Consider the following 22,990-nt stretch of genomic DNA (forward strand, 5'->3'; position numbering starts at 1 on the left):
TTTATTTCTCACAAAATACACAAGAAACATCAATGATATAAGCCATTTTTCAACATAATCTCCTGGAAGGAACAATGTTGGAAACAACCAAAACTCACTACTTGAAACATTAGGAAAGTATGGAGGATATAACCTCAAGTTTGTTTTTGTTTGGTTTTTAGGAGCATTAGCAACTAAGGCCATATTGCTCTGGGGATATGCGGTGGTCATTCCCTGACCTTTCCGTATCTTCTGTATTTGGTGGTCACAGGCTCGAACCCCGGTCTAATCAAGAAGCGCGTGCTACGCACTACTGCTCTTGCCCACCTGGCTATGGAGGCGCCTACCCTTATCAGCACAATGAGGATGCATCATTGCCTTGAGAGGATTGATTGTGCTTCAGTCCATACGAATATTTCTTCTGAAATGCTGGAAGAGATTACTTCAGAATCTCTTCAACAAGTTTCCTGTCACTACAGTGCCCTTGGGAACACTGTGTAAGGATTATTCGATCAATATCCCAGAAAACAGGAACCATAATTTTCTCTGCACTTCAAGCAATACTTTTTGGGCACAGATGTGACACAGCTTGCTTCCACTAAATGGATATCGCCTGGTTTCAAACACTGAACAGTGGGATCCATGTCACATCTACTATTACAATCGAGGACAAGATGAAAGATGCTTTACATGAAATTTACCTAGCCAATAAGTAGCTGCATTGGCCATTCACCAGGCACCAAACACACCCACAAACAAATCTTCATAACAGCCTTCACAATATGAGGAAAAAAAAAAAAAAAAAAAAAAAGGGGCAATCTTCTCAACCAGGACCTTCAAAAGCCAACTAAAACTTCGACATTACGCCACTGCCAAAACGTTTTATGTATGTATTAATTTATTTTTTTATTTACATGTATGTACTGTTATATTTATGTAGGTTAAACATAAAGCACTTTTTTTTTTTTTTTTTTTTTTATGTAAACTCCAAACATGAGAGGTATTAGAACCTATAGTACTTAGTACCGTGCTTGGGTTGGAGGTTGAGAAGACGAAAGAAGATATTTGTTGACATTGGACTTGAACTTCTGTAGACTGTAATTTTCAGGAAATACATATGAACGAAGGCCGTTCCAAAAAACGGCAGTTGAATGAATAAACGAGAACGATGAAAAGTTGGTTCTGTGCGTTTGGAGTTGGACAGTAAATGGATGTTGGCTGGTGGCGGCACGTGTTCGGACTGTTTTGAAAGAGAGAGCAGGAATTATAGAAGCCAATTCAGAAGAACAGTGCCCATGGAAGTATCTGTAGAAGAGGCATGCAGCAGAAACAGTACATCTATGAGACAGCGAGTGGAGAGACTTTGTTAAAGATGACTCATTAATTAACCTAACTGCCCTCTTCTGAATGGAATCGAGAAGCCTGAGAGAGGTTTTCGGGGCACTACCCCAGATATGGGAACAATATTCCATGGCAGGGCGGATTTGCGACTTATGCAGAGTCAGCAGCTGTTTGGAAGAAAAGTAACGCCGAGAGCAAAAGAAAAAACCAAGTTTTTTAGATGCAGAGGAAGCAATATTTGTAATGTGCTTGTGCCAAGAGAGATTAGAAGTCAGGGTAACCCCCAAAAGAGATATATCACTTTGCCTAGAAATCAGAGTGTCACTAAAGATAAGCATAGGAGCAGAAAATCCTTTTTGCGAGATATAAGACAAGACTGAGTTTTAGAAGGGTTGAAATCAACTAAGTTGTCTTTGCCCCACTGGAGAATTACCTGATGATTGGCATTTAAGGAATTGGTAGCAGATTTTCGAGAAGTTGAAGCTGATTGAGCAGGACAAGGTTTCTCAAAATGGAAAGTGGAATGCAATGTGCTATCATCTGCAAACTATGGATAGGATTTCCAGTCAATGGAAGAAGGTCATTAATATACAAGAGGAAAAGAGTTGGGGAAAGAACTGAACCTTGGGGGAACGGCATTAGTGGAGAAGTTAGAAGACAGACAGCCATCTACCATCACCCTCAGTGAGCGATCAGAGAGAAAACTGGATAACCAATTACAAAGAACAGTTGGCAAACCATAAGATGGAAGCTTGTTTAGAAGACCTTTATGCCAAACACGATCGAAAGCCTTTGAGATGTCAAGAGCAACTACTTGTGTTTCATCAAACCTTTCCAGTGAATTAGTACATAAATGGGTAACATAAGCCAGAATATCACCAGTGGATCGACACTGACGGAATCCATACTGGCGATCATTGATCAGACAGAAGGTTTATAGATAGTTTAAGAGTTGGCGGTTAATTGATTTCTCCATTACTTTATAAAGAGTAGAAGTAATTTCAATGGGACGATAATTGGATGGGAGGGATTTGTCACCCTTTTTAGGAACTGGCTGGATATGAGCAAATTTCCAAGCAGAAGGAAAAACACCTTTGGAATAAGAAAGTGAAAAAAGGCGCAGAGAATAGGAGTAAGTTCAGGAGCACAGGTTTCAAGAACAAGTGGAGAAATACCATCGGGACCTGGAGCTTTCTTAGCATCAAGATTCATCAAAATCCTTCTGACATCCTTTTGACGGAAGACCACAGGTGGCATCGAATGGAGCGTGTTGGGAATTGTTTTACCAAGATCATTAATACATGAGTTGGAAGAAAAATGGGATGGTACAAAAAACCAGAAAGTACAAATTGTGTGGTTTTTTTTTTTTGTTTTATGGTTGTGACCTCCAGAAATGTGTTTTAGAAAAATATCACAAACTGTTCAAAATTGGTTCTTATAACAGAACATATGTTAATGATGAAAGTGTAGTGAATTTTAGTAATTTGAATTGGTAACTAATGCAGTTCTATAAAAACGACATTTTTATAGAAGTTACAGAGAGTTACATAGTGAAAATTTCAACTTCCGAGGTTGTTGAATGAATTAGCAAAAAACTGTGTGTTATTGGGTTCACGTTACGATATTTTCACAATACGATGGTGTCTCTGGAATGGATTAATATCGTAAAGCTGGGTCCACTGTATTGTATAGCTATGCGCATGGTTTGAAATGCAGTATTTTTGAATGTTTAACATTCAGTTTTTGCAATTAATGTTCATATTTTTTATTTTGTTAAAACTTGATACTTTGAAAAAAAAAAAAAAAAAAACTTTCTAAACCTGGGAACTCATAAAACGAGAACTGCCTGTGCATGATTTGGAAGAAAAATGGGATGCTAGCAGGTCAGCTTTATCCTTGACTGAAGTAACAATAGAACCATCTGGTTTTGGCAGAGGTGGGAGCAGAGATGGACAAAAAGTTGCTACTAATAGCTTTGGCAAGAGACCAGAATGCTTGGCTACCATTAGGGCAAGAAGCAAGTTTTCTACTCTTAGCCTGTTCCAAATCTAGTTTGGACTGATTAATAACTGCTTTACAATTGTTGCGAGCTTTGGTGTACACAGAAAATGAAACTGGAGAATTAGAAACAAGCCAATTATGATATGCAACATTCTACTCTTGAACAGCCTTAGCACATTTATTGGAAAATAAAGGTTTAGATAAAGGACGAGATTTTAAAGTGGAGTGTGGGATAAAGGATTCCATTCCTGCAAGAATAATTTCACTGACACGATCTGTGCAAATGTTGACATCAGAAGTTTTGAAACAGTAATCTGACCAAGGAAAAGAAGAAACAAAATCTCGCAGGTCATCCCATTTTGCATTCCTGTAATGCCAAACAACACAAAGTTGGGAATAGCCATGAGATAAAGGCTCCATTGGAGAAGAGACAATCACCAAGTTGTGATCTGAGGTGCCTAAAGGCCCACTCACTTCGACCGTGTACTTAGAACAGTTGTTTGTCATGTTGACTTTATGGTTAGGATTGTCCGGTATTCTTGTATGTAAATGAACAATCTGTGCAAGGTCATTAGTAATTGCAAAAGCCTCACTATCTCGACCAGCTGGGTCGGTGTGAACATTAAAATCACCAAGGAAAGTTGGACTGGAGAAAGTCAAGTTGCAAAGAGAGGAAGTCAAAGAGCTCCAAATGATTAGTGGAGTTGGGAGAACGGTAGAGACAACAGATGAATTTGACACAAGTAGAGAGATTTTAAGCCAGAGAAGATCAAAGAGAGGAGATTCCAAATTGCCAAGTCTCTGACAGGGAATATCAGAATGGACATATGCACAAGTACCACCTTTGAGGCGTAAGGAATCATACAGCGAATAATTTGGGCATCTGAGATGACCAGTAGTTGAATCAACCGATAACTAAGATTCTGTCAGAAAAAGTACATGCGGTTTGGCAGACTGCAAGTGGAAATGGATATCGTTGAGATTAGAACTGAGACCATGTATATTTGTGAAATGAATCAGGAAGTGCTTGGGAGGTTTAGATCTTTTCGCAGATAAGCTTGCTCTATTAGTTTGACAATTCATGGTGTATTCAATAGTAAGAAAAAGTGGGTGGGACATGCTGTACGAAGTAATGACATTTTTGGATATGGCATACACATGGTAAGAATATACCCAGATCGTTGACATAACGTGGCCTCAACAATGCTCCCCGCATACACACTACTCGGACTCCCTCCATTCACTATCTGGCAGAGTAGAGGTAGCAAGATTATACACTAGCTGATCCGGAAGCCTCCTAGAGAGTTACCAATAGGTTCGGTCTGGTGTACTAACTAGCGGCCGGCCTGTGAACACCATTTTAGAGCTGTACCCTCGAAATGTAAGGAATATTGGATCTCGCCACGATGTTCATCATAACCTCAAAAGGCATTAATCATACTGCATGATGGAAGAGATAGGGAAGGGTTGACCGGAACTTAGCTCTAGAGACTAAACATGGGTTCCACTGCTTCAAGCCTCCAATAAGCAAAGTGGTGGTATTGCACAGGTTGGTGAGAGTCATCTAGCACCTAGTACTGCCTGGTAACATAGAGGGACGGCATTCCTCCATGTGGTGTGGGTGCCACACCTCGACCCCTGCTTACATTGGTTCACACCTGGGTGGTCACCCACCATGTACTTGTGCATGGAGGTTATACCCAGGATTACTAACGGTCCCACCATCATGAAGGTGCAAGCAGAGGATTTGGCTGCCACAGACCGTCCGGACTTCGCCAAAATTGGGTCCACTTGACTTGAGTGTCACCCGAATATCAGTTCCATCAGCGTTTTAGACTCCCAGGTAGCAAGTACAGCTTGTCTGGCATATCTGAGAGAATGTCTGTGACAACCTCAAGGACCAATGGCGAGATCCAACATTCCTTACATTTCAAGGGTACAGCTCTAAAGTATTGAAAACAGTGGGTAAAAGTTTTGGTGGTGGTGCCTGGAACCTAACCCTGTGATTCCCCATTGATTCCATGATATAAAGCAGGGTTGCCAACGAGTCAATCGCGGGTTTAATTTCGGTTGATCACGACAAATTTTAAATATACAGTCATCCCTCGATTTGCACGGTCAGTATACTACCAAAATTTTATATTGCGCAGTGGGTTTCACTACTTGCGCATTATTTTTTATTTTTTTTTATGAAGGTTCAAAAATAGGAATGAAGAGCAGATTTTGAAAATTTATTTATTAATTTTTTTTTGCATGATTGAAGATTTCATTGAAGGAGAAACATTTCACCATAATAACGTAAAATCCCACAGAATTCCAGCTGTCGGTATTATTACAACTGCAATAAGACTGAGTTTACTACCCGTTTATAATTAGATTTCACTAACAGAAAAGCCCAATAAACCAAAAAGTGCAAATTGTTTTTATTGTTTATGGTCGTGACTTCCAGAAATAGCTTTAGAGAAATATCACAAAGGCGTTCAAAACTGATTATAAACGGTGGTGTGTTTGTCCAGTTATTTTGGAAACAACTTCGTCATTTGGAAATCCTCTTCATCAGTTATCCTACGTTAGCTTTTCAGACAGAATATTTTTCCGGTTGGCGCAACTTAGTGTTTTAATTGGTAAGCATTGCTTTTGCTGATTTAATAACTGGACAGTACTTATATGTACTGTCCAGTTATTAAATACCTTTTGATTTAAAATGAATACTACGAAAAAGAGTAAAACGTATCATTTTCATCAAGAGTGGGAACTAGAATACTTTTTTTGTAATGGTGAAAGAAAAATGTTGCTGTTTGATTTGCAATGCTTCCATGACTATACCCAAAAAAGGAAATTTAGAAAGGTACTTCAACGCACTCCATGGTAAATACCAATCAGATTTTCTGCCGAATAGTGACCTTAGAAAAAATAAATTAGAACTTCAATCTAGATTATTTGTGAAACAAAATTTCTTCATGACACCTAATTTACAATCTAAAGCAATAACTGTAGCATCATTTAAAGTGAGTCATCTTCTTGCAAAAAAATGCAAATAATTTTGATGGTCAATTCATCAAAGACGCATTTTTAGAAATAACAGATTATTTTTTTGAAAATTTTAAGAACAAAAATTAAATTAAAAGTGCACATCAAGATCTGCAATTATCTCGAAATACTGTGATGCAATGCATCTAAAAAATGAGTAAAAATGTGAGCGAACAATTGCGTGCTGATATTGCTAATTGTGTGTCCTTTTCTTTACAGCTGGATGAATCTACAGATGTCAGTGATACAGCTCAGTTGCTCGTTTTTATTCATATGGTTTTCGATGATTCTGCCACTAGAGAAGAACTGTTAAAAGAAAGAACTAGAGGTCTTGATGTCTTTAACTCATTCAAACATTTTATTGAAAAAATTAAATTACCACTATTTAAGCTCGTATCAATAACAACAGATGGAGCTAAAGCAATGACGGGGAATCTTAACGGATTCATCGCATTGTGCCAAAAGGATGACGAATTCCCAGATTTTTTGAGTTACCCCTGTATCATCCATCAAGAAGTGTTAGCCAGCAAAAGATTAAATACTAAAAGTGTTATGGACATCGCTTTCAAAATCGTTAATTCCATCAGAGGACAATCTCTTCAAAGGAGACTTTTCAAAATGCAACTCTATGAAAAAGAACCAGATCTGATATTACACAGAGATGTGAGGTGGCTAAGTCGGAGTAAGTTTCTACACAGATTAAAAAATTTGTTGATCAAAGGGGAGATGATTATCAGCAGCTACAAGATACGGAGTGGTTGTTTGATCTTTTTTTAGCAGATTTTACCAGTAAATTAAGTGATCTGAATTTGGAATTACAAGGAAAAAATAAAAATGTGAGTGACATGATTAGTAGTATTCTGCATATAAATACCAATTTTTGGCAATGGCTAAGGATCTCAAAGAAAAAAACTGACCATTTTGCAAATATGCAAGAACGTTTGCAAAAATATCCTGTTTTTGAATTTAATAGTGAGAAATATGTTTCTGAAATCTAGAATGTTGTGGGTGATTTTGAAACCAGATTCAGTGATTTTAAAACAATTGAAGACATTGTACAATATATTTCTTATCCATTTAATGTAGACTTAGATACGAAGCAAATTGCAGAAAAAAATTGCTGTGATTTTTCACAAAGAGAAAATATTACTTGAAAATGAAATTATTATACAGGTGACCCCCACTTAACGCTGATAATTTGTTAGAAGAGCACTAAGTGAATCCGCACTAAGCGAGTGCCACATTCCCATAGGATATTTCCTAATCAATAATAAACGGTAGTGAAAAGATGCACAAATGTCGGTCAAAATATTTAATATTCAATTATTTGTACATATAAAATATTCTGCATTACATACGCATATAATTATGTGGTAACTACTTACGTATCAAAATTAAACTTAAAATTCCAATTAAAATCATGAATTTAATTGATCTAAATTGATTTAATTTAATTAATGAATTTAATCATGAAAAATGTGTCGATTTTGGGTTGAACTTTGGCCCTCTTCCAAATAAATTAAAAGGGGTATTAATTTTAAATCCCCCGCAGCGTTACCACCCAACAATAAAGTCAACTGATCCTTCGCTGCTTCGATCCCAGGTTTCAAACCTGGCATGTTTTTTCTTCTTTCAATATGAAACTTCTTTTAGGCATTCGTTTCCACAAAAGTCCTGCTTCATCTATGTTAAAAACTTGTTGAGAAGTATAACACACAATATCCCTCTTCAATAATTTTAAGTTGTTTTTTGAAAGTTTCGGCTCCTGCACTTGCGGCTTCTCCCTGGATTTTAAATCTATTCAACCAGCCTTTACTAGTTTTAAATGGTTCCACATTTTTTTTTTTTTTTTTTTTAGGTGAGTTTTCTTCAGATCATCATATTGGCTACTCTCTCTCTCTCTCTCTCTTTAATAATATTTAACTTAACTGAATTCTGCAAATATTATTTATATTTGAATTAGATAATATTTGAATTCTGCAAATATTATCTTCAATAAAATTATTATTATTAGCTATATGGTGCAAGGAAGCCTGAGGCTTATGCTGCACCAGCCAAAAATTTTCCTAGTTACTCAGAGAGAGAGAGAGAGAGAGAGAAGTAGAAGGGAATCACCAAGAAAGAGAAGAATGACGATATCCAGCTCAGGACCCTGGGTGTGCTAAGCTCATACTCACCAGATGTGAGCCCCTGGGGCTAGTTAAAGTCTTTATTTCAATCCTAATAGTCGGCCTAGCCCTAGTTGCTTGCAGTGAAACAGCTATCTTTCCCACTGCTAAAATTAATTCTTTATTTTTTTTTTATAATTGTTCTTACAGTTAAACTTGCAAGCCCTAAATTATGGCACACATCTGCTTGTCTTTGACCGGAATCGATTTGCTTCAAAACGTCTAATTTAATTTTCAAATTCAGTCTTCTTCTTACATTTATAGTCTTCGTACTGCACTCAGACATTGTTGCTTTTTCATTCTTATCGGCCATTATTAACCCTTCGAAAATGTAACTGCGTTGGTTGCATTAATTATGATACAATGTTCAAGTAATGTTAAAGCAAATATTACAAGCAATATACTTGATAATTTTTTTAAATGTTGATCTCGGAACTACGTAACAAGTCACTATACTGCAATTAAATTTCACTGAGCATGGGAAAATTTCTCAAGTCAGAGTGGGAAACGTTTTAATTCTGTTTTGCTATTCATTTTCAAGCTATCGGACTCCATCAAATGAAACGATTTCATTAAATATGCCAAAAATGCAATCTGTAAAAGAGCATTATAGTCAGATACGGGTTATAATATAAGAACAGCGTTATGGCAAAATCAGCGTAAAGCGAACCGCATTATAACAGGGGCTTGCTGTATTGCGAAACGATATTTTCCTAAAAGCCAGATCATCAGAAAAAGAGTTTTGGAAATATGTTTGCCAAGAAAAGTAACCAAATGTAAAAAAATGCAGTTAACTTTTAAATTCCTGTTTTGGTTCCACATATCTATGCAAATTGGCCTTTTCATATTTGAAACAAACAAAGAATCGCTGTGCTCTTACGGACTTGCATACAGAAGATTCTTTATGGTTGGCCTTATCACAGTATATCCCCGATTTTGAAAGCTTGGCAGATGACATGAAGACACAAACTTTGCATAAATTAAAATTTTAAATACGTATGAATTTAAAATAAGAATTCTGAATTGTATTGAATTTTAAAATTTATAAACAACATTTTTCAATATGTGTTGATTAACTTTTTTAACCTTGTGCAATGAAATTTTTGAGATGGTAGATCGCGGCATATTTTGAAGGAAAAAAAAAGTAGATCGCATCATAAATTAAGTTGGTCACCCTTGATATAAAAGGATCCATTTGCACCTGTCCCACCAGGAACCTAACCCTGGTGTAAATCAAGGGCTACCTATTCTTGCATCATTAATACCATTAATAAAAATAATAACCATTAAGTAAAAAGTAAGTAGGCAATTGTTGGTAGTATCAACATCCTTCCAGTATTTTACTTTCTTGTTTGGAAAAAGTAATACGTCTGGTATTCTCCCCCCCCCCCCCAGAAATAACAGGTAATGTTGACCCTTTTTTTTTTTTTTTTTTTGTTCTTCACTTTTTGGGATTGTGTTAACAGGGAATAAGCCCCATAACCTGTGTTTGCATTGCGGCCAATTTGCTCTTAGTTATGCCACTGGTTGTATGCACAATGTATGCACAATGTTGTAAAGCGTCCGGCAATTGCAGCCAGTGCAAGTAGCCGGCTGACAATTGAATGCTCTCAGTTGCGAGATTTTTTTTTTTTTTTTCTTTTTTTAAAGTCTGGTATAGTGTCACAATATTACAAAGGATATGCTACCAAGGTACATATATAATTTAATTATTTTGGTCCTTGAGGCTGTCGCAGACATTCTCTCAGATATGCCAGACAAGCTGTGCTTGCTACCCGGGAGTCTAAAATGCTGATGGAACTGATATTCGCGTGATACTTAAGCCAAGTGACCCAATTTCGGCAAAGTCTGGATGGTCTGTGACAGCCAAATCCTCTGCTTGCACCTTCACGATGGTGGAACTGTTAGTAATCCCGGGTATAACCTCCATGTACAAGCACACTGTGGGTTACCAGGGGTTGCAAGGTGTGGTGCCCACACCACATGGAGGAATGCCGCCATTCGGTGTTACCAGACAATACTAGATGACCAGTGCAATTCCACCACTTTGCTTATTGGAGGCTTGAAGTGGTGGAACCCATGTTTAGTCTCCAGGGCTAAGTTCCGGTCAACCCTTCCATCTCTTCCATCATGCAGTACGACTGATGACTTTTGAGGTTATGATGGACATCAGGGGAAGATCCAATCTTCATTACATTTCGAGGGTACAGCTCGTAAAACGATGTTCGCAGTTAGTACACCAGACCGAATCTATTGGTAACTCTTTAGGAGACTTACAGATCAGCTAGTGTATAATCTTGCTACATCTACTCTGCCAGATAGTGACTGGAGGTAGTTTGAGTAGTGTGAAAGTGGGGGGGGGGGGCATTGTCGAGGTCACGTTATGTCACGGATCTGGGTATATTCTTACCATGTGTACGCCATATCCAAAAATTTCATTACTTCATATAGCATTCCCCCTCACTTTTTCTTACCATTGAATACACCTTGAATTGTCAAATTAATAGAGTCAGCTTATTTGCGAAAAGATCTAAACCTCCCAAACACTTCCTAGTTCATTTCACAAATAAACATGGTCTCAGTTCTAATCTCAACAATGTTCATTTCCACTTACAGTCTGCCAAACCCCATGTACTTTTTCTGACAGAATCTCAGTTATCGGTTGATTCAATCACTGCTCATCTCAGTTGTCCAAATTATTTGTTGTACGATTCCTTTCGCCTCAAAGGCTTGTAGATATTCCGATATTCTCTGTCAGAGACTTGGTAATTTGGAATCTCCTCTTTTCGATCTTCTCTGGCTTAAAATCTCTCTACCCTCATTCTGTCAAATTTATCTGTTGTCTCTACTGTTCTCCCCAACTCCACTTGGACTCTGCTTTCCTCTCCTTGAAACTTGATTTTCTCCAGTCCAACTTTCCTAACAGTGAGGTAATTTTCCTTGATAATTTTAGTGTTCACAACTCCAGCTAGCTTCCATTTTCTAGTCACACAAACCCAGCTGGTCGAAATTCTGAGGCTTTTGCAATTACTGGCCTCGCACAGATTGTTCATTTACTACAAGAATACCGGACAATCCTAACCATAAAGCCAACATGACAACTGTTCTAAGTACACGGTCGAAGTGAGTGGTCCTTTAGGCACCTCAGATCACAACTTGGTGATTGTCTCTTCTCCAATGGAGCCTTTATCTCATGGCTATTCCCAACTTTGTGTTGTTTGGCATTACAGGAATGCAAAATGGGATGACCTGCGAGATTTTGTTTCTTCTTTTCCTTGGTCAGATTACTGTTTCAAAACTTCTGATGTGAACATTTGCTCAGATCATGTCAGTGAAATATTCTTGTAGGAATGGAATCCTTTATCCCACACTCCACTTTAAAATCTCGTCCTTTATCTAAACCTTGGTTTTCCAATAAATGTGCTAAGGCTGTTCAAGAGAAGAATGTTGCATATCATAATTAGCTTGTTTCTAATTCTCCAGTTTCATTTTCTGCGTACACCAAAGCTCGCAACAATTGTAAAGCAGTTATTAATCAGTCCAAACTAGATTTGGAACAGGCTAAGAGTAGAAAACTTGCTTCTTGCCCTAATGGTAGCCAAGCATTCTGGTCTCTTGCCAAAGCTATTGGTAGCAACTTTTTGTCCATCTCTGCTCCCACCTCTGCCAAAACCAGATGGTTCTATTGTCACTTCAGTCAAGGATAAAGCTGACCTGCTAGCATCCCATTTTTCTTCCAAATCATGCACAGGCAGTTCTCGTTTTATGAGTTTCCCAGGTTTAGAAAGTTTTTTTTTTTTTTTTTTTTCAAAGTATCAAGTTTTAACAAAATAAAAAATATGAACATTAATTGCAAAAACTGAATGTTAAACATTCAAAAATACTGCATTTCAAACCATGCGCATAGCTATACAATACAGTGGACCCAGCTTCACGATATTAATCCATTCCAGAGACACCATCGTATTGTGAAAATATCGTAACGTGAACCCAATAACACATAGTTTTTTGTTAATTCATTCAACGACCTCGGAAGTTGAAATTTTCTCTATGTAACTCTCTGTAACTTCTATAAAAACGTCGTTTTTATAGAACTGCATTAGTTACCAATTCAAATTACTAAAATTCACTACACTTTCATCATTAACATATGTTCTGTTATAAGAACCAATTTTGAATAGCTTTGTGATATTTTTCTAAAACACATTTCTCATCACAACCATAAAAAAAAAATAAATAAAATAAACACACACAATTTGTACTTTCCGGTTTACTGGGCTTTTCTGTTACTGCAAGATTATTTTGGTGAAATGTGTTTCCCCTTTACTGAAATCTTCAATTGTATAAAAAACAAATAATTTTCAGAATCTTCTATTTGTTACTTTTTTTTTTTTTAAAGCTTCATAAACTTGTTACTCTGTGCAAATTGTGTTAGTTGCAATTTGTGCGTTCCGTTAAAAAATGCTCATGCATGTATTGAAATTTATAAAGAAAATAGAAGATTATCTTGGAAACAAATGCCTCGAAGCATTTCTGAAGAAGGTGACTCCTTGTGCAACAAACCAACGAGTGCCTAGCCAATAATAAGGATCAACTAGTGTGCATTTAGTAGATGATGAAGGATAAACATTCTTTAAAATTTGTAAGTCATAAATAATTTCTTTATTATCATAAGTTGCTTGATTTTACAGGCTACGTTTTAATTTCTTTGGATAAATCAATCATTTTTTAAACAAACTAATTAGCTAACTAATTTCATTGTTGAGAACATAAGACTTATTTTTAATATTATGTCTATGGGATTTAATTCCTGCTTTACGAGTTTGCTTTATAAGCGCGAACTAGGAACAAATTAACTCGTAAATTCGAGAACTACCTGTATTAATGATCTTGGTAAAGAATTTTGAACAATCTTGATGCTAAGAAAGCTCCAGCTTCTGATGATATTTCTCCATTTGTTCTCAAAACCTGTGCTCCTGAACTTCCTCCTGTTTTTTGCCGCCTTTTTTTACTTTCTTATTCCAAAGGTGTTTTTCCCTCTGCTTGGAAATTTGCTCATATCCAGTCAGTTCCTAAAAAGGGTGACAAATCCCTCCCATCCAATTATTGTCCCACTGCAATTACTCTTTCTAAAGTAATGGAGAAATCAATTAACTGCCAACTCTTAAACTATCTAGAAACCTTCTGTCTGATCAATGATCGCCAGTACAGATGATGTCATGTTGATCCACAGGTGACATTCTTGCTTATGTTACCCATTTATGGACAAATTCAACAGAAAAGTTTAGTGAAACACAAGCAGTTGCTCTTGATATCTCAAAAGTTTTGATCATGTTTGGCATAAACATCCTCTAAACAAGGTTCCATCTTATGGTTTGCCAACTGTTTTTTGTAATTGGTTATCCAGTTTTCTCTCTGACCGATCACTGAGGGTAAAGGTAGATGGCTCTCTGTCTTCCAACTTCTCCATCAATGCTGGTGTCTTCCCAAGGTTCAGTTCTTTCTCCCATTCTTTTCCTCTTGTACATTATTGACCTTCCATTAACCAGAAATCCTATCCATAGTCTTGCTGATGATAGCACATTGCATTCCACTTTCCAGTTTGAGAGACCTTGCCCTGCTCAATCAGCTTCAACTTCTCGAATATCTGCTACCAATTCCTTAAATTCTGATCTCCAGGTAATTTTCCAGTGGGGCAAAGGCAACTTAGCTGATTTCAATCCTTCTAAAACTCAGTCCTGTACGATTCTTCTGCTCCTATGCTTATCTTTGGTGACACTGATTTCTAGGCAAGATGATATCTGTTTTAGGGATTATTTATTAATTATCCTATATAACAATATACAGAAGTTCAAGTCTAATGTCAACAAGTATCATGCATGGTACTAAGTACTTTAAGTTTTAATACCTCTTGTGTTTGGGGCTTACATAAAAAAAAAAAAAAAAAAAAAAATGTTAAGTAGTAGACTCAGAGTCAGGTTAAGGTTTTTGAACTGGGGCTTTACGATACTATTCAGGGCTCCTGAGCGAAAACTTTACAACAAAAAAAGATCTTGATGAAAAATCAATTAGGAAAATTACTTTATTATGTGAAAAAAAAAAAAAAAAACAACAACATACAATGCAATTTTTTTTTCTTTTTTCTTGTTGTTTAGGTAACAGTATACGAAAATGAACTCGGCTAAAATGAAGAAACTTGGGAAATTAGAGAAAAATAAAAATGCTCTGGATAAAGCTAGGCAAAATTGTCACGATAACCTACATCAAAATCTAATATCATAAATGAGGAAGTGGAAGAATTCAAATAACTCAGGGAACACCGAGATGACTGAAGTGCTATAAAAATGTATATCAAATGAATCTGAGTCAGAATAAGACAGTGATGGTATTAAACAGCAAAAAGATATTAGATTTTGCTGATAACATGTTTAGAGAAGATTTGGTGTGGCTTACTAATCCACAAAGATAGTAATTTGGCCCCAAATTTAATAAAGAACATTTGGTGGAATGAGTACAGAGAAGGGCAACAAGATTAGTGAATGGAACAAAGGGTTGCTCTTAAGAAAAAAAGGCTTAAGTTTTGCAAATTACAGTGTCTGGAGCCTAGGCACCAGCGTGGTGATCTGATAGAGGTGTATAAAGCCTTGAATGGTTTGAGCATGCTCAATGCTGATGGGATTCTTCCTCTTGCTCAGAATAATCACCTGAGAGGGCATAAATTCAAATTGAGGAAAGACAGATGTAGGATAGATGTGCGGAAATTTGCCTTTAGCCAGCGGGTAGTTGGCTGGTGGAACAGACTTCCATCTCTTGTTGTGGAAGTTGATAGCCTAAATAAATTTAAGGTTTAGCTAGACAGGTATTTTGAATGAATGGAGGGGTGAAATGGGAGTGGTGTTTTTTTTTTTTTTTGCTGATGCTGCATAAGCTTGCTTTCTTGCATCATATGCCTCTACTAATGCTAATTTTCATAATTATATAGGTATTGCTTAAATTTTATACATACTGTATATGATATGTAAAAGTAATAAATAAAAAACTCAAGTACTTACTAAATATATTAAGAAAATAACCATTTATAAAATAGTTTGTTGTTATTATTTACATATTTAATATAATTTTTTGTAATACAGGCATATATAGATGTATTACAAAATACATCTATATATGCCTGTAAATAAGAGGTAGGTTAGCATTAGGCAACTGATGTTAATGACTTCACATTCTAAAACCCCCTAGTACCTTACAGGGTACTGTAAAGAAGATCTTGCTGTAATTTGGTGAATGAATAGAAAAGTTTGAGTAATGTATGCCATCATTTTTGTAATATTGTACAAGAAATTATCTTGACTTCAAAATTCTGTTATTCTTAATAATGCTCTGGCCATCCACTCAATGTTGTATACTATGTGCAAAAAAGTCCCATTACCCTCTTTTGTATCTGCCTATCAGAATGGTCCATTCTGATAGGCAGATACAAAAGAGGGTAATGGGATGTTTTTGTGATGTGGTGATATGCTTTCAATCCACAATTTTTTTTGCATGATCTCTCACTGTTGGCATGAAAGCTCCAAGTCCTGTGACCATTCCCAAATTGATTTAGAAATAGCACTAGCTGTTGTTGTTATGGAAGTTTAATGGCACATATTACCCCCGGGGGCTCACATTTGGTGAGTATGGGCTTGGCAAACCCAGGGTCCTGAGCTGGATATCATCATTCTTCTCTTTCTTGGTGATTCCTTTATACTTCTCTCTCTCTCTCTCTCTCTCTCTCTCTCTCTCTCTCTCTCTCTCTCTCTCTCTCTCTCTCTCTCTCTCTCTCTCTCAGGGGGTAACTCGGGAATTTTTTTTTTTTTTTTTTTTTGGCTGGTGCAGCATAAGCCTCAGGCTTCCTTGTACCATATGGCTAATAATAATAATAATAATAAGCTGCTATGGCTATAATGTGTCTATCCATTTATTATATAAAGGGATAAGAAATTTCAGTAAGGTCAGAAAAAAAAAATTTTGAAATCAGAAATGATTAAAAAAGGTCCAGTGTCTGAGAAAGTTAAAAAATTCAGAAATATTTGCCTTATCACCAATGAGAAGTTGAAGTTCTGTCTTGTTTATAGTAGGGGAAGTCAATAAAAATATGTTTAACAGTCAGATTGTTAGAACAATGTGGACACTGTGGCGATTCATTTCCTGTGAGTAAATGAAGGTGGGTCAGATGGGTATGATCTGTTTTTGCTCTTGAAAGGACTACTACTTCTCGTCTTGACGTACAGACACAGGAGTGCCAAATTTTCCGATCCTGTTTAAACTCAAAGAATTTATTATCAGTCTGAGAGTGCCAGTGTGCTGTCCATTCTGATAGGCAAGCAGCATGAAAGGTTGTTGTACAATCTGAGGTAGTTGGATTTTTTGCAGCTTTAATCGGCCAGTGCACTGCCTAAAATACTGGAATGTGCTGGAATCCAACAAAACGTGACCATTTAGCAGCATTCTTCAATTTGTAGTAATAAGCTTCTGATTTCATCTAGAACAGGGTGAACTTTATCTGAGGAATTACATAATGCCATGATTGAGCTGAGGGAATCAGTGTAAATAATAAATTTTAAGGAACAGTCTGAACAGAGATTTTCTAAAGCTAGTTTGACTGCATATAATTCAGCTGAGAAGATACTGAATTTGGATGGAAGGGTTGCTGAAATAATGATATTTGAGAACACTGCAGCTGCTCCAACATTTCAATTTGATTTAGAGCCATCTCTATAAATTGAGGAAAAATCAATATATCTCAGAGAGTGAATTGTATGAAGTTATTTGACATTTGATGATTGCAAAATATTCTTTCTCCATTGAGAGAGATAAGTGTCACAGGTTGGTAGAGGAGGAGCCATGGTGGTTGAGTACAAGATGGTACCTGTTGTATGGAATGGACGGAAACACTCCAAACCTGCACCAGGTCAAGAAGGCGAAGATCAGCTGGTTTTGCTATACTGGGTTTATTTCTGAATAGGTTTTGTAATGGTGGGTTGAAAAGATACGACTGAATAGGATGAGATGCACAACTTTGTATTTTGACAGCATACTTCAGTAACAGTTTTCCTACGTAAAGTTAGTGGGCTCGTGACCATTAATGTAGAGACTGGGGATGTTCTGAATGCACCAAGTGCAATTCTCAAAGCACTGTGTTGAACGAGATCAAGCCAGCATTATGCACTCGTTCTGGCAGCATCATAGGTGGGAGCAGGGAGGTATGATCTGCACCACACATTTGGGCAGATAAAGCTCTGAGTATGTTTAACTTTTTTAGACAGGAAGTCCGTACCTTTTTAATATGACCTAGGAAATTTAACTTATTTTCATTGCTTAATCCTATAAACCTGATGTTACAGGCGACTGGGATGGAGACATTAGAAATTTGAAGTTCAGGATCCAGATGAAGTTTGCGTTGTCTACAAAAATGGATAGCAACTGTTTTCTGCTGCAAGTCAATAGCTGTTGAGGCCGGCCCATTTTTGTGTGATATCTGAGTCTGTCTTTCAATAGATCTCATATCTTGGGAATGGCAGGAGATGGAAAGGTCATCTGCATAAAGGTAAGTCTCAACTGTATTTGGAAGCTGTTTAGTGATAGAATCTATTCTAAGAGCAAAAAGAGTGGCACTCAGTACTGATCCCTGTGGAACTCTTTCTTCCTGAATGAATGTTGCAGAGAGGACACGTTAGTATTGAACTAGAAATGATCTAGTACATAGAAAGTTCTGAACAAATATAGGAAGGTTGCCCTGTAGTCTAAGAAAGTAAAGAAAACTAAGTATACCATGCCGCCAGTGGTATCAAAAGCCTTCTCTATATCTATTGAAACCATTACTAGATGCTCATCTTTAACAAAAGCATTACAAATGGCAAGTTCAGCCTTCATCATAAGATCCAAGCATGACCTACTTTGACGAAAGCCATACTGACTATGGCTCATTAGATGCTCTTACTCAATGATCCAGAGGAGTCTTCTGTGGACAATTTTCTCAAGGATTTTGCTGAGGCAGCTTGAGAGAGAGAGATATGGGTCTATAGCTATGGGGGTTGGATGGATCTTTTTCAGGTTTTAAGAATGCCAAAACAGTAGAATGATGCCAAGAAGCTGGAAAAACATTTTCTAAAAATATACGATTATAAAAGACCAGGAGTAGGTGCAAAGCTTTGTCATCAAGATGTCATAGCAGGACATAATAAATCCCATCTGGCCCAGAAGCACTACTGCGACTGTTTTAATGGCATGCAAAAGTTCAAAATATTGCAGGTGTTGTTTGGAAGAAGGAGGGCAGTTTTAAAATTAACAGCATGCTTTTTTTTTTTAGTGTTTTTAATTCATTGGAATGAGGTAGTATAGGCTGATGATGCTGAGATTTCAGCAAAAGTATTGCCCAAAGCATTAGCTATATCTAAGGGACTAGATAGATCTACCCCATTTCAGGAGAGGATGGGAGAAATTATGGTAGGAAACCTACCAGACAGCCGTCTAATTTTTTCCCATATTATTTTGGGATCAGTGTTTCTGTGAAAAAGCTGGATGCAAAGCGGGTCCAGGATTCTTTCTTGGCTTGCCTTTGTATGAAGCATGCTTTTGTCCTTAATTTCTCATAATTAATATGATTGGCTGTGCTTGGACTTTGCTGAAATAAATTCCAGGCTTTATTTTTTGCTCTGTTGCATTCCTCATTGCACCAGCAATTATAATGCTTTCAGCTTGGGGGATTTGATAGTGATACTGTGTCTTTTGCCACTTTTAGGAGATGCACTGTGATGTAATCTGTAACATTATCAATAGGATGGAGGTGAATTGTTTTCTCATCAAGACAGATTGATGATTGAAATTTTGCCCAGTTTGCAAGGACAAATTTCCATTTTCTGCAGGGTTAATTTAAAGAAGTCTGTGCTATTGAAAATTTGCATTTGATTGGAAGTGGTCAGTCATTTGTAATGCACCACTCTATGGTCGGGACCAGTAATGGAGAACAAATTGAGAGATCTTTTAAGGGATGATCTTTTAAGAGATCTTAAAAGATGATCTCTATTGAGAGATCATCTTTTAAGGGCACAAAAGGTGATATAGTTGTACACGTTGGCACTAATAATATTAAGAGTAGGAGACCGGCAGAATTACTTAACAAGTACAGGTCACTGTTGAACAAAAGCCGAGAATTAGGGTTGAATTTGAAAGTGTCTGCAATTCTGCCCAGACATGATAGGAGGGAGTATATGATGAGAGCCTTGTCGATCAATTCGGCCCTGGAAAGATTGTGCAAGGCTCAAGGGGTAGAATTTTTTTCAGCCTGGACTGTACTTGTTAACAGGAGAGATTGCTTCTACAGGGATGGGATACACTTAAATAGAAAGGGTGCAAGAATATTTGCTGATGCTATCGAGGCAGTGTTAGGTGGGTCGGAAAACTGCTAGCTTGGGGGGAGACAAAGACCAATAGATTGACAGTAGCCACTGGCAGAGGTGAAAGAGATTCTTGCACTGCTTCTATTAGAATGAGCAGAAGCCTGAAAAACAAGATGCATGGTATTTCAGAGACTGCTGGGAGCCATTGCGGTACAAGTAAACACATGGGTTGTGTTAGGGTAGCTAAGAATAGAAACAGGTGCAGGTATACTTGCGTGTACACCAATGCTAGGAGTTTAGTAAATAAATTTGATGAATTTGAGGTATTGCTCAAAACATCGAAGGCAGATATTGTGATATCAGAGACGTGGTGTCACACAGATATAAGGGATGCGGAACTGCAATTTGGGGAGTACAACGTCTACAGAAAGGATAGACAGGATAGGAAGGGGGGAGGTGTTATGCTATTAGTTAAGAAACACATAAAAACCAAGGAAGTGAAGCCAGTCGACATCGCTGGACAGTGCAGTGTGGAGTCAGTTTGGTGTGACATAAACATTGGGAGATCAAAATTGAGAGTAGGAGTGTGCTATAGGCCTAATGACTCTGATGAGTATAATAAGGAACTGTACAGGGAAATAGAGTGGGCCAGTAAACCAGAGTGTCTTATAATGGGAGATTTTAATTTCCCAGATATTGACTGGAATTTGGGGGCTGGATACTCACACACTAGCAGGGCTTTTGTGGATTTATTGGATGATTGTTTTCTACATCAGCATGTTCGGGAGGCAACTAGAGGGAGTAATACTCTTGATTTGATTATCAGCAGTGATTCTTCATACACGAAGAATCTGCAGATAAATGAACCACTAGGTGGCAGTGATCACAGTGTGCTGAAGTGGGATTTACTCAAAGAGGTAACTACCATTAGGGGTAAAGGGAAGGGTTATTGCTTCCGTAAAGGCGACTACGATGGACTGAGACAGTATTTAAATTCTATACAGTGGGACCAACTGATGATGTTACCAACAGCAAATTCACAATGGGAAGCATTCAAAGAACTTATCTTGGAAGCTACTAGGCTTTACATACCAACTAAGAAATATTGTTCAAGGTTTAGGCCAAAATGGATGTCAGATGAACTAATGAGGCATATGGCAGAGAAGAAAAATGCATGGGATACTTACAAATTAACACATGACACAGAAGCCTATGATAGATACAAGTTGATATGCAACCAAGTTACAAAGGAGGTTAGGCAGGCGAAGGCAGATTACGAGAAATCCTTGGCAAGGGATGCAAAGAAAAACAGCAAAGAGTTCTTTACTTATGTAAACTCTAGAAGGAAAGGGATGAATCAGATTGGTCCACTTGATATTGATGGGTCAAGTGTTGATGATCCTGCTCAGGTAGCTAACAAACTAAATGAATATTTTGCATCGACATTCACACATGAGGAGTTATTCAGCGAGGGGAATGCCAGAGGTGTATTCAACTCTAGCAGTAAGTTACAGAATCTTGAAATAACTGGGAGTAAAGTGGAGGAGAAACTGTTGAAGATAAACACAAGAAAGGCACCCGGGGTGGATGGGATCTATCCAGTTATATTAAAGGAGGCAGCAAAGGAAGTAAGCAAACCCTTAGCCATAATTATGAGAGCTTCCTTGGACTCAGGGGAGGTACCCATAGACTGGAAATGTGCAAATGTGACCCCAATTCACAAAGGAGGATCAAAGGCTGACACAAGTAATTATAGACCTGTGAGCTTAACTTCTGTTCCAGGAAAATTAATGGAGGCACTGGTTAAAGAAGCACTGCAGGATCATTTAGACAAGACTTCAGTTATAGCTCAGACACAGCATGGTTTTGTTAAGGGGAAGTCTTGCCTGACCAACTTGACTGGATACTATGATGCAGTCACAAAAGAACTGGATGCAGGGAATAACTTTGATATTATATACTTGGATCTTAGAAAGGCTTTTGATACTGTTGCACATGGAAGACTGCTACACAAATTGGAGCAGTGTGACATTGGAGGCAAATTGCTGCTATGGATAAAGGGGTGGTTGAGTGGGAGAAGACAGAGAGTGGTAATCAATGGACACTGCTCATCGTGGACTAATGTTATTAGTGGAGTCCCTCAGGGCTCAGTGTTGGGTCCATTATTGTTTTCTGTATTTATAAATGATATTGATGATGGTATATCGGGATTAATGTCCAAGTTTGCAGACGATACAAAGGTTGGCAGGGTTGTCAAGGACACTACTGACACTATGCTGCTGCAACAGGATCTGGAAAGGTTGAGCAGATGGGCTGAGAGGTGGCAAATGAAGTTTAACATTGACAAATGTAAAGTACTACACATGGGAAACAGCAACCCCAGAGCAACGTATCAACTCTGTGGTACAACACTGACAGTGGTAGAGAATGAAAGGGACTTGGGGGTGGTTGTGCAGGCAGATATGAAGTTCTCTGAGCAGTGCAGACGGGCTGCAAGAGTAGCTCATGGAGTATTGTCAATGATATACAGGAATTTTTCCAGCAGGGATAAGGAGGTGATTATTCCATTGTATAAGGCGATGGTCAGGCCACACCTAGAGTACTGTATACAGGTCTGGAGGCCTCATTTCAAGAAGGATGTAGAGCTGCTGGAACGAGTACAGAGAAGGGCAACAAGATTAGTGAATGGAACAAAGGGGTGCTCTTACGAAGAAAGGCTTAAGTTTTGCAAATTACAGTGTCTGGAGACTAGGCACCAGCGAGGTGATCTGATAGAGGTGTATAAAGCCTTGAATGGTTTAAGCATGCTCAATGCTGATGGGATTCTTCCTCTAGCTCAGAATAATCACCTGAGAGGGCATAAATTCAAATTGAGGAAAGACAGATGTAGGATAGACGTGCGGAAATTTGCCTTTAGCCAGCGGGTGGTTGGTTGGTGGAACAGACTTCCATCCCTTGTGGTGGAGGTTGATAGCCTAAATAAGTTTAAGGCTCAGCTGGACACGTATTTGGAACGAATAGAGGGGTGAAGTGGAAGTGGGGTTTTTTTTTTTTTTTTTTGGCTGATGCTGCATAAGCTTGCTTTCTTGCATC

At 37.7% G+C, this 22,990-nt stretch overlaps 1 protein-coding gene across 1 annotated transcript in view; it reads right to left on the bottom strand.

Moving 5' to 3' along the window:
* LOC150081842 (serine/threonine-protein kinase Tao-like) overlaps nt 1-22,990 on the bottom strand; it is a 319,424-nt gene that overhangs the window by 957 nt on the left and 295,477 nt on the right. The window lies entirely within an intron of this gene.

Source organism: Mastigoproctus giganteus, chromosome 8, assembly GCF_048544385.1.
Source record: "Mastigoproctus giganteus isolate SK-2022 chromosome 8, ASM4854438v1, whole genome shotgun sequence".
Taxonomy (NCBI): domain Eukaryota; kingdom Metazoa; phylum Arthropoda; class Arachnida; order Uropygi; family Thelyphonidae; genus Mastigoproctus; species Mastigoproctus giganteus.